The 12077-nt window shown below is 44.0% G+C and overlaps 1 long non-coding RNA gene across 1 annotated transcript in view; it reads left to right on the top strand.

Moving 5' to 3' along the window:
* The window catches only part of LOC128331474 (uncharacterized), a 38317-nt gene extending 29054 nt beyond the window's left edge, over window positions 1-9263 (top strand). The window contains exons 2-3 of the long non-coding RNA XR_008310319.1: window positions 7616-7842; window positions 7928-9263. This is a non-coding gene — a long non-coding RNA (uncharacterized LOC128331474). The remainder of the gene's footprint in view (window positions 1-7615; window positions 7843-7927) is intronic.
* The last annotated feature ends 2814 nt before the right edge of the window (window positions 9264-12077 follow it).

Below are 12077 nucleotides of genomic sequence, written 5' to 3'. Positions count from 1 at the left end.
AATGGAAAATGCAATCTCCGTTCCTTCCATTGAGTCTTGGAGAGGGAAAATAAAAGCACAAGCAGCAATGCCGCTCTCTCACTTTATAGACAAATATATGCGAAGCAGTGGGACTTTGGCAGCATATTTATTTCGGCAGGCAGCCATTATTATTTTACAAATTACAAAATTGAAGGTTAAGGCTTCATATTTCTAGAAGCATAACAGCACATTTACATAGTACTGATTATCAGTGATTCTTGGAGCTTCCTTTTTCATTGTCCTTCTTTTTAAATATAATTTTCCATATGTTGTGCATCTGTCCTCTCCAGACTCCAGCCAGGAGAATAACCATATGGAGACCTGGAAATCTCCTCTACAGAGATGCCAGGAGACATCTTTATGTTCATTCCAAATGGCACGAAGAGCCATTTGTCAGTATTCCTTTAACCTCCTTCCCAAAGGTTTAAGTATAGTGTATTATGTTGTGTAAAACAGAGAGAATAACCTCCTTTGTGCCAAACTCCAAAGATGTTTCCTATCACTTGAATGCAGATGAACAGTGAATTCCTCTTTAAGCTTTGAGACGCCTTCTGGTTACAAAGTTCCGGTATGGTTTCTCCTTAACCTCTCTTTGGAGTTAACAGCTAACACATTTTTTACAGAGCTCTCTCTTTCTCTCTCTCTCTCTCGCTCTCTCTCTCCTCAAACTGTTTCGTTTTTACAACTGCTTAGGGCAATTTTTTATCCATGAAAGGCCAATTTATATTACCAAGTGGTAATTACTAAGTCATAAATTTATCGGCTTCAGCTTTTCCCCACTGATCGTACAGTATTCACATAATAAGAAGCTTCTATCATTCTATCTAGTCTTGAGTTCCCTGTGATAGATTGTCTTTGTGCCTTCATCTTACCCCAGCACAATCAGAACTGCCTCTGTGGGCCAAACTATACTTTATGGTAAGCCGATAATTAAGAGATGGAAGTGTTCCTTTTTTCACCAGAAGCACCTTGATGGGAGGGACAGATGGAGAATGACGCAGTTTGAGATTGCTGCAAATATTTATTTATTTATTTATTTATTTATTTATTTATTTATTTATTTATTTCTATACCGCCTTTCGTTAAAAGAAAACCCCAAGGTGGTTTACAAAAATTAAAACATACAATAAAAGCAGTAAAAACATCAAGCAATAAAAACATCAAGAATAAAAACATATAAACAAGCATAAAAACAAAAAAAACAGATAACAGATAAAAACACAGAGAAGCCGCAGTAAAAACGATCATGTAAAAGCCTGGGTAAAAAGCCAAGTCTTTAAAAGCTTTCTAAAAGCCGTGATGGAGTCTGAGGAATGAATGGCCACCGGGAGAGCATTCCAGAGTCTAGGGGCAGCAACAGAGAAGGCCCTGTCCCGAGTGCACGAAAGCCGGACCTCCCTCATTGTCGGCACCCGGAGCAGGGCCCCCTCAGATGTCCTTGTCAAGCGGGCAACAACCCTTGGGAGCAGGTGGTCCCTCAAATACCCCGGGCCCAAACCATTAAGGGCTTTAAAGGTCAAAACCAGTACCTTGAATTGGACCCGGAAACGAACCGGCAGCCAGTGCAGCTCTTTCAAAATGGGGGTGATATGTTCCCAATGGGCAGCTCCAGATAACACCCTCACTGCCACATTTTGCACTAGCAGCAGTTTCTGGATATTCTTCAAGGGCAGCCACACATAGAGCGCGTTACAGTAATCCAGCCGCAACGTGACTAAGGCGTGGGTAACCGTGGCCAGATCTGCCTTCTCAAGAAAGGGACGCAGCTGGTGCACCAGCCGAAGCCGTGCAAAGGCACCCCTGGCCACCGCCTCCACCTGAGCTTCCAAAAGCAGAGCTGGGCCCAGTAGTACCCCCAAGCTGCGTACTTGCTCCTTCAAGGGGAGTGCAACCCCATCCAGAACCGGTAAAATCTCCTCATCCCGATTGGCTCTCCTACTGACCTACAGTACCTCCATCTTATCCGGATTCAATTTCAGTTTGTTAGCCCACATCCACCCCATCACGGCCTCCAGCCCCCGATTCAGGACATCCACCGCCTCCCTAGGATCAGATGACAAGGAGAGATAGAGCTGAGTGTCATCCGCATATTGCTGACAACTTAGTCCAAATCCCCGGATGACCTCTCCCAGCGGCTTCATGTAGATGTTAAACAGCATGCGGGACAAGACCGATCCCTGCGGGACCCCACAGGCCAACGGCCACGGGGCCAAGCAGTAGTCCCCCAGCACCACCTTCTGGACCCTCCCCTCAAGAAAGGACCGGAACCACTGCAACGCAGTGCCTCCGATTCCCATACTCGAGAGGCGGCCCAGAAGGATACCATGGTCGATGGTATCGAATGCCGCCGAGAGGTCGTGGCCACTTCCGGGGCAACTGGCCTGCTTCACCGGGAAATTTGTGGTTGGAAAACAGCCCAGGGGAAAAATTGGCTAAGCTCCTTGTGTGTTAAACTGCTTGTGTGCCATGGTCCTAATCCACAGTAGCCTTCCCCGCCTAGAGTAGATGCCTTTTGTGTTTTTAAGTCCATTTCTTAATTTTAGGCTTAATGTACTGCATAGTTTGGCTTTGAGGGCTAGTCAACTCCCACCCTTGTCAAGCATAGATCACATATCAGCTGCTGTAGTGTTAGGTTAAAATTACATGTTATATGAAGCATGTGACATAGCAAGATTGCAATGTGCCTTGGGACAAAAAGTGAAGATGTGTTCCTGTCCCCCTGCAACTGCCTTCAGAGTAGGGGTGTGCGAGCCAGCTCATTTCGAGCCAGGTTCAACGTTGAACTGGCTCGGTTAAATGGGTTCGGGGTCAAACTGAGCCAGTTCGGAGCTATACTGGTAAAGGGTAATCCGGTGAGGATTCCCCTTTACCAGTACAGGGGCAGGAGGCTGTCCTAAGTATAGAGGAGGTGGGCGGAGAGTAAATCTCTACTCACAAGTACAAGACATGGCTATGGCAGTGGCTGTGGGAGTGCGGCAGGGTCAGCAGCTCACCCCACACCTGCCGGCTCCCCCTGAGTAGCCTGGGGTGGTGGCAGCCCAGTTCAAGCCCCTGTGCATGCGTGGGGGCCATTTTACTGACCTCCACACATGCACAGAGGCCATTTGTGTGAACATACAAACCGTGTGGTCACACAAATGGCCTGTGTGCATCCGTGGAGGTCAAGGCCCGAATCGGGCTTCTGCCATCCCAGGACACTTAGGGGGAGGCCAGTGGGGGGAGGCACCGCTGTAGTCACAGCTTGTACTTATGAGTACAGATTTACTTCCTTCCCACCTCTTCTATACTTAAGGCAGTCCACTGACCCTGTACTGGCAAAGGGGACTCCTCACTGAGTCCCCCTTTACCAGTATAGCTCTTAGCCAGTCGAACCAGTTCGGTTCAAACTCGAACCGGGTCCGACTTGACCAGGCCAAAACTGAACCAGCCAAACCAGTTTTGTGCACATCCCTACTTCAGAGAGGCAGAAGGAGGAGAGCAAAGAGCAAGCTGTCACCCAGCCAACAGCCCCCACTCTCAGGGGCCCAGGGACATTTCTCCTTCCCAGTTCAATTATAGCTAATCCCCTGGTTGCCCCAAATGGCAAGTGTGTGCACATAATTCTGCTCTTTTCCACAGCGACCACACATTTTATGTAATTGGCTGTACACACCTAAGAACAGTGATGCTAAAGTTTAACAGCCATAACATACACGATTCTGGACATCTTTGAATGACTATATCAGCTTTTTAATTTTCTTTTAAAATTAAGAGGTGCTCACAGAGGGCTCCAAAGCTGACCAAAGCAGAGAAGCTAGAGGGGGAGATGATATAACCCTCTCCCTTAAACTGCTTGAATTTGCTCCCCACAAAGCTGCAGGGAAATGCTTGACTAACAAGCAGAAGGTTGCTGGTTTCGAATCACCACAGGTATGTTTCCCAGACTATGGGAAACAGTTTTATCAGGCAGCAGTGATATAGGAAGATGCTGAAAGGCATCATCTCATACTGTGCGGGAGGAGGCAATGGTCAACCCCTCCTTTATTCTACGAAAGACAACCACAGGGCTCTGTGGGCACCAGGAGTCAAAATCAACTTGACAACACACTTTAAAGCTGCTGTGTTCTCTGCAGCAGGGGTGTGCAATTCGGATTTTTGGTGTTTCAATTTGGATCTGAATAGAAACACCCCCGATTTGTTTTTGGGTCCAAATCTGACCCATCCGAATCACCCCAGATTCGATTTGGATATGAATTAATCCGAATCTGAATCTGAATTGATTTGGATCAAAAAATGGGTCCCAGGGCCAAAAGTGTGGGGTGGGGTGCTAGTGCCTAATGGGTGGAGGCTACCACCCAAATTGCAGAGGAATTGGGCAAAGGGCTGATTTTTGGTGAATTTTTGAAATTTCAGTATCTTTGGGGCAGATTTGGGGCATAAAGTGGGATATGGGGCAGAAGAATGGGGTGGGGTCATAGTACCTAATGGGTGGAGGCTACCACCCAAATTGCAGAGGGATTGGGCAAAGGGCTGGTTTTTGGTGAATTGTTGAATTTCTGAGTGTAGATTCTCTGGTAGCAAGTGAGATTTTCAATACAAACCATGAATCCACTCTCATTTTCTATCAGAGAATCCACACTCAGAACACCTCAGAAACAACAGAACCCTGTACCCCATGGGTTATAAACCCATGAGGGTGGCTGGCACCCTCTGTTCACTACACCGCCACTCACTCTGGGCCACCCCAGCGCCCCCCAATTGCAGTTATGGGGCTGCTGAAACCTACATTATTCCCATGGAGAAAAACCTTAAAGATGTGTAAACTTCAACAAATCACCAAAAATAAGCCCTCTGCCCAAATCCTTTGAAAAAATTCTGGTAGCTTCCCTGCCCCCCTTGGGAACTACCACCAACCCCACACCACTCTAAGCCACCCCTTTCCCCCCGATGTGAAGCGATACACCTCCATTATACCTTATGGGGGAAAACCTTAAAGATGTGTAAACTTAACTTAAACTTGTGGGTGGGAGTGGGGTGTAGTTGTCACCTGGCAGTTGAAAGTTGGCGCTGTCGAAAAGACAGTCAAAATGAATAGGAGAAATGAAGGTGTGTAATGAATCCTCATAAGGATTCATTGAGTGAAAGTTATTATACACCAAAGAATCCAAACACTTGAAAAATAGTGACCACACATTTTGCTCCATAATTCCACTTCCATAAGGGCTACAGCCTAGCTTTTTAAAAAATGAATGCTGGCAATCTGGGGGAATTAATAGGAGGGATCCGAAACTCGAATCAATTCGAATCGAATCAGGCATGATTCGATTTGTACCTGAATCTAGCCAATGGACCACAGGGGTGATTTGTTTTTTCTTTGAATCACCTGAATCAGCTAGATTCAGGTACAAATCGATTTGTACAAATCGATTGTACCTACTCTGCAGCAGAAAAGAACACAGGCATGATACAAGTTTTGCTGCTGGAGCTCTCCAGCTGCTAATTGAACAGTTTATGGTTTCTCTGAATCACCTCTGTTTTGCTGGGATATTATGTAAAATAATATAGAGTTAGGATGCCAGTGACACTTGTGGAGGCTTCAAGACACTGAACCTCCTAGACCCAACAGGAGCTTTTTCACATAGGGCTTTTAGTTTGCATCTCCTCTGGAATGAAGGATGTGTGTTCACATATTGGCTGGATTTACCCTGAAGTCCTTGCAAGCTATCGGGCAGCACTTCACACATGATTCAAGTTTTTCATTGAGTGTTACAGTGTAGCCCGATTTATATCTGGGGTATTAAAAAAAACTACCTTTCTCATTGGGTTTTTTTCTTTTCTTTTTTTTTGGTCACTTTGATTGGTAAGCTGTGCTTCTCTTAAATTTAGGGAAGCCTCCATTAATAAAGTTTGGCAGTTGCTGAGTTGAAGTATGGTAAAAGGGTACATTTCTTCTAACTCTGTAACTGAATGCTTATGGGAGGATGTTGAAATGTTTACATTGCTTTTATCTTTTTGATATCGGATAACGTATCCTAGAGTTACTCTTCATTGCAGATAAGAATTATATCTTTGCCTTTTAAATGTTCATTGGAAATGCCAGAAAAACCAAGTAGAAGGGGTGTAACTATAATAGGGCAAGGGAAGACAGTTGTCTGGGGGCCCACTGCCTTGGGAGCCCCCCAGAGGCAAGTCACATGACTGACTCCCCCAGCCACGCACCTGCCTGGGCTTCCTTCAGTTGTATTCATCCTCTGAAACTGATGTGAGTGTTAAGACCTGGAGCTACCAGAACAGCATGACTTTCTCTAGTACCATTAAATGACTTGCATCGTCCACAATTTACAAAACCTTTAAAAATCTTGTCTCTGGGCTCACTCCAACCTTGCTATGCCCCTGTTCTAGGTAGAACAAAAGAGCATACTTTTCACTTCTTTTAACATAGTGACTCTTACCTAGGACCTCCTTCCAAGTGCTGTGAAATTGCTTTGCTTCCAGTTGTCAGAACATGGATTACAAAAGGGGTGTTGTCTATTCTTTGGCTCCCATTTTGAAACAACACCGCAAAAACAAAATGCCCCTATCAGCATCTTCTAGGATCCCCTTCTATATATTGTGAATTTCGTTTGTATCAGACTGTAAATGCAAAAGTTATCAGAGGGGAGCACATGGACACACACACACACACTGATCTCACAATCTTTCTTCCCTTAGGAAAGTAGGCTAAAATATCCACATATGACTTTTGACTGTTGTGATAGTATGAACAAAAAGGCTACCAGAGATGTTGGCAATACGATACTACCATGTTCAGAGGGGAGCAATGTTAGGAGAAGGATATTGCCTTCTTCTCCTGATTATAAGGTTCCCAGAGGCATCTGTTTGGTCATAGTGAGAAACAGGATGCTAGACTAGAGAGGTCTTTGTTCTAATCAGAGTAGGACTTTCCATACGTCCTTATGAGATTGACTCTGCTTCAGGATGATTAAGGGATGACAAGGTGTACTTATCTAGTGAATGTTTTCCACAGACCCACTTGGTAATGCACAGTTATTTTAATTTCAAAATTAATCCTATCTATTGACATCCATAGTATGACAACTGTTACTCATCAGCTAAGAAGCACTACAGAATACAAGGAGCAGAAATTAAAATACTGTTTTTCTTTCATAGGAACATAGGAAGCTGCTGTATACTGAGTCAGACCATTGGTCTATCTAGCTTGGTATTGTCTACATAGACTGAAAGCGGCTTCTTCTTGCGGGCAGGAATCTCTCTCAGCCCTATCTTGGAGAGAGGGAACTTGGAACCTAGATGGTTCCATCCCCTGGGGCGAATATCTTACAGTGATCATATGTGATCTCCCATTCAAATACAATCAGGATGGACCCTGCTTAGCTAGGAGGACAAGTCATGCTTGCTACCATAAGACCAGCTCTCCTCTCTAGACCAGCTCTCCTCTCTTTCCTTTTATTCTAATGCCATACTACCCCATGTTCCTGACATGTGTAAGAGCCATCTTTGAGGGATGAACCCCACTGGGAATGTAGATCAAGAAACTGTATTTAAATGAAAGACTTCTCCTGTTTTAATCTCCTTTTGAAATCTCATTCTCTAGAGCTAATGGAAGTAAATTCAACAATAGCATTAATCAAACAGAGGCCGCAGTGTGCTGTGAAGAATGGGAAAAGAGCGGCGAGAGAGATCAATTTTTGAACTTGAGATGACAACATACAGTAAATGTTCATATTCTTCCCTGAGCTTCTTTGATTAGAAGAAAATAGTTTGAAATGTAGAAGAACATTACAAACTCAAATTTGCCAGTTTGAAAGGATCACAGTTAAGGTGACACAAAGTGAGGCAAAGAGTTTCTAATTATGTCCAATTACAGCACCTATAATACTGAACGTGATCTCATTTTTGTCTTCAGTAGGTTTCTGACTTCAGCAAGCAGCAAGCAGCGAGCAAGCCTACATTTAAGTCACATTTGAACTTTTGAGTACTGAGGAAGATAAGAATGGAGCGAAACATATGACAGCTGTTATCAGAAAGCAAGCCATGTATGTGTACACTTGACTGGGGCAATACTTTTCCACACAACACTGGAAACACACACACCTCTGCTGCCAAAACGCCATTAGGAATCTCTTCACAAGAGCTGCTATGAGAAGCGGATTCTCTGTGGAAGCCATACTAGGTGACTAGCCCCAGTCTAATAGCAACGACCTCAAGAGAGGTGTATATTAATAGCCTACCACAGGAGGTAATGTTACTGCATGATGCCAAATTTTGTAATTATCTGGAAAACAGCAAAGTTTGACTCTCAAAAGCCATTGTAGCCTAGCATATGGAATGTTATATATGAACTTGGCAGATCTGTGTTACTTAACTAAGATCCTTTAGCTCACTGGCTTAGCTAGCGTCAAAGAGATCTGTGTTCACCCTCCTGGCGGTGTGTGGTCCTCCTCTGGTGGCATGAAGCCCTTGTCGTCTCATGCACTGGTGCATGCAGAACGTACCACCCTTGGCACTCACCTGTGGTGGCACCTTGCTGCTATTCCTGTTGCCAGCACTTGCTCCCTCATTTCAGCTCTTGGTGATGGTACGCTCGCAGGCAGGGGTAGACAGGAGCCAGGTGGATGGGCGAGTGGTGGGTGTGCACAAATGTCAGGAGTGGAACCAACAGCAGGAATGGTCAGTGGCTTGCCAGAGGGGGAAGGGAGGAGAGAGCCTGAGGGGCAGAATGGCCAATATTCCAAAAATACCGTAGCCCCTGCCCCTGCTTTAGCTAGGGATTCTGTTTGGCATGTTGCAATTTCTCAGCCTTACTCCCTCACCTGTAAAATTGGAGAGAAATAATAATGTATTTCACATGTTATATTGTGAGAATGCAGGTGAAAGTGTTTAGTGCCATAAAAGTGCTGTGGAAATGAAGAATAACAGGCTTGAAATTTGAACTTGGAATACCGAAATGTGGAAAATGTCTAATCCATAATTGTCTCATACCAAGCTCCTATACTGTAGTGTTCCTGCTTTGATTCAAAATCACATATTGTCATTTTTGAATAAGCACATGTTATGTGAACCCAGGAACCATTTTTTGGCTTATAACATGGCTACTTTTAATCTGCTTTCAGAGAAACTTAAGATATTTCATTTGCTATTTTGAAACCAATTCTCCACATTAAAAAAAAAATGTGCATCATTTATGAATGGAAAATATGCATCAACAACCTTTTATGGCAAAATATACCTGGCCCAGTAAGGATTGGTGATAGCTTTAATTTATATACACACGCGTGCTAACCATTAATAAACAATGCTTTTTGTATTCAGGAAGAAGTTCATGAATATGAAGTGATCATTCATAGGAAGTCTCAACACAAGATTTTAAAATGTTTTTAAAATTACCACTTCATGATCACAGGGTGTTTATGCCAAACAATATTTGCTCTTTTGTTTTTACATCTTCCTCTCATATTCATGTTGTGGAAAGTACACAGTAAAGGGATTTGACACAGTAATTCAGTCCACTTCTCCGTCTTGTTCAGAGAAACGTAATGATACTCTCATTCATTCTGGCAGTGAAAATGTTCTTCAGTCCCTATTCAGAAGAGAAAGATAGACAGCTTCCTTTTGTGAACACTTTCCTTCCTCATAGCTGCTGTCAGCAGAAGCCAGGCAGTGAGAGGCTTTGAGCCATAAATACCACAGCAAATATCAATTATTTTGACTAATTCTAAGAACCCCTTTCAGTCCTTTCTACCTTTTAACAAAACCAATGTGTGAACTGCTCAGTTAAAAGAAAAATACACAACCCAGTTTAAACTTTACTTATGAAATACCACTTTATATGGTATATTCTTTCTCATCTTTCTCTCTTTGAGGAGATTATGAAGAGTGAAAAATAATGTTGCCTTCCAAAGGTAATTGCAGTCCAGGGAAATGTTTTGCCCACCTTCATTATCAGAACTATTCATTGGGGGGGGGGGAGCTATAAAAGAATTCCCTTGTCTGTTCTTAATGTGAATTAAAGCTACAATCCATAAACCACTTATTTCGAAGGAGACCTATTGAAATCAAATAGGACTAGTCCAAAGAGTCAATGGGATAATTACACAATAGATTCCATCATGGTAAAATAGTTGTAAACTTTAGCTCTAATCCTGCTTCAAACATAAATTGGAATCCCTCATTCTCTTTGCTTTGTCAGCCATATAAGCTGCAACTTTAAAAACACACGTATTCTTTACTTTATATCCCTGTAATTCACTTCCAAGTCAATGGCTTGGTTCCAAAGATTGTGAGCAAGAGAATTGTATTAGTTTTGTTCTGTGAACTCTTTTACACATAATAGCAAAAGACAATAACCCTATACAGATGTCATGGTGGCATTCGTTTGAAGAGGCAAACACCATAAACTTGACTTGTGCATCACTATACATTTATAATGCAGGACTATACAAATGCAGGACTATATATTTGTCTTTGTTGAACTTTGTTGGATTTGACCCAATAATCAAGCTTGTCCAGATCACATTAAATCTTGATTCTGTGAGGTGTTTGCCTGCCTGCCCACCCACCCACACACCCAGCTTTGTATAATCCGCAATTTAGCAAGCATTTCCTCTAGCCCTTTTTCAAACTTGTTTATGAAAATGTTGAAAAGCACAGGGCTCAGAATAGAGCCCTGTGGTACTCCACTTGATACTTCCCCTCAGGGTGATGTGGAGCCATTAAGGAATTGTTCAACTAGCTTTGAATCCACCCAACAATAGTATCAGGCACGTGGGGGGCCATGGAACCGGCCTGCATCCACATCAGATGCAGGGGGTGTGATTTTTGCCCGGATGGGGCCATTCAGCCCTATTGCCAAGTTTCCCCTCCTCAGTCAGTGGTTTGTTGAATCGCTCACTGTGGTGGGGAAACTCTGCAACGGGGCTGAATAGCCCTGTGCTGGCACTGACCACCACCCCTGCATCCTACATGGACTCAGAGGAGCGGACACTAGGAATTCTTTACAGCCAGTGTTTCATTGAAATGCTGGCTGGCTTGGTCCCCCCACCCCCATAAAAGCCCCAACCCAGTTAGTGTTTCAATGAAAAACTGATTGGGAAGGAAAGGGGCGTGCTTCATGCTCCCAGCTGGTGAACTCACCACCTGGGTGCAGGTGGGTCAGGACTTGGGAGCAGGGGCTGCCATGTGTGAGGGGATGACTTGGCGGCTCCCCTAGACCCTGGCGGCTGAGGATCCCCCCCGCTCCATGGTCCCCATGACCCTGAATAGCATCTGTGAATCCACCTAAAAATAGCACAATCTAGCCCATGTTGTACCAGCTCAGCAACAAAGATATTGTGGGAGACTTTGCTAAATGCTTTGCTTCAGTGAAGACATGCTATGCCCAAAGCAGATGTGCTAGCAGGCAGAGGAAAGGATTATTCAGCGAATATGCCTGATGGGGCTGTACAATGTTGGATCAGGAACATCATAACTGTCCTGACATGTCGGAGGAGGTCAAAGAAGTTCCTGATCCAAACTTGGGAGTGCACATGTGTTTTAAAATGGTTTTTGGTTTTTTTAAATACTTTTTTTAAAAGGAAAAAAATCTTAGGGGGAGTAGGTGCAGATACGGCTGAAGTGAAGTGAAGGAAAGGTGGCAACCTGGCCGCAGACTGAGGGAGGTAGATTGCACACCCACCCACCTACCTAAAGAAGTTGGGGCTTTGTGAGTCACCCCTACTGCACACTTGCTCTGTTTTCCTCCTCTTCTTAGCTCTCTGGTGCAGCTTAAACACTAACCTGAGCACAGCAAGTCTCTCCCTGCCACTAACATGACACTGTACTCTAAAAGAGCCAGCATTCCACTCTGGCAGGAAAGGGGGAAGGATCCACACCTTCCACAGCATTCCTACAGACTTATTTTTTTATCCATGGGAGAAAAATGTGCTGCAAAGTAATACCCTTTATGCTATGTATGAAGAGAGTATCTCTATACAATCCATATACTATCTCCCAGCAGATCAAGTAGCAATTTTAGCAGTGGGGTTTCAGCAAGAAGTCAGCACAGTGGGGAGAAGCTC

This window comes from Hemicordylus capensis, chromosome 6 (assembly GCF_027244095.1).
Source record: "Hemicordylus capensis ecotype Gifberg chromosome 6, rHemCap1.1.pri, whole genome shotgun sequence".
In the NCBI taxonomy this organism is placed as follows: Eukaryota; Metazoa; Chordata; class Lepidosauria; order Squamata; family Cordylidae; genus Hemicordylus; species Hemicordylus capensis.
The sequence above is the reverse complement of the archived record's forward strand: the minus strand, read 5'-3'. Positions and strand labels throughout refer to the sequence as shown.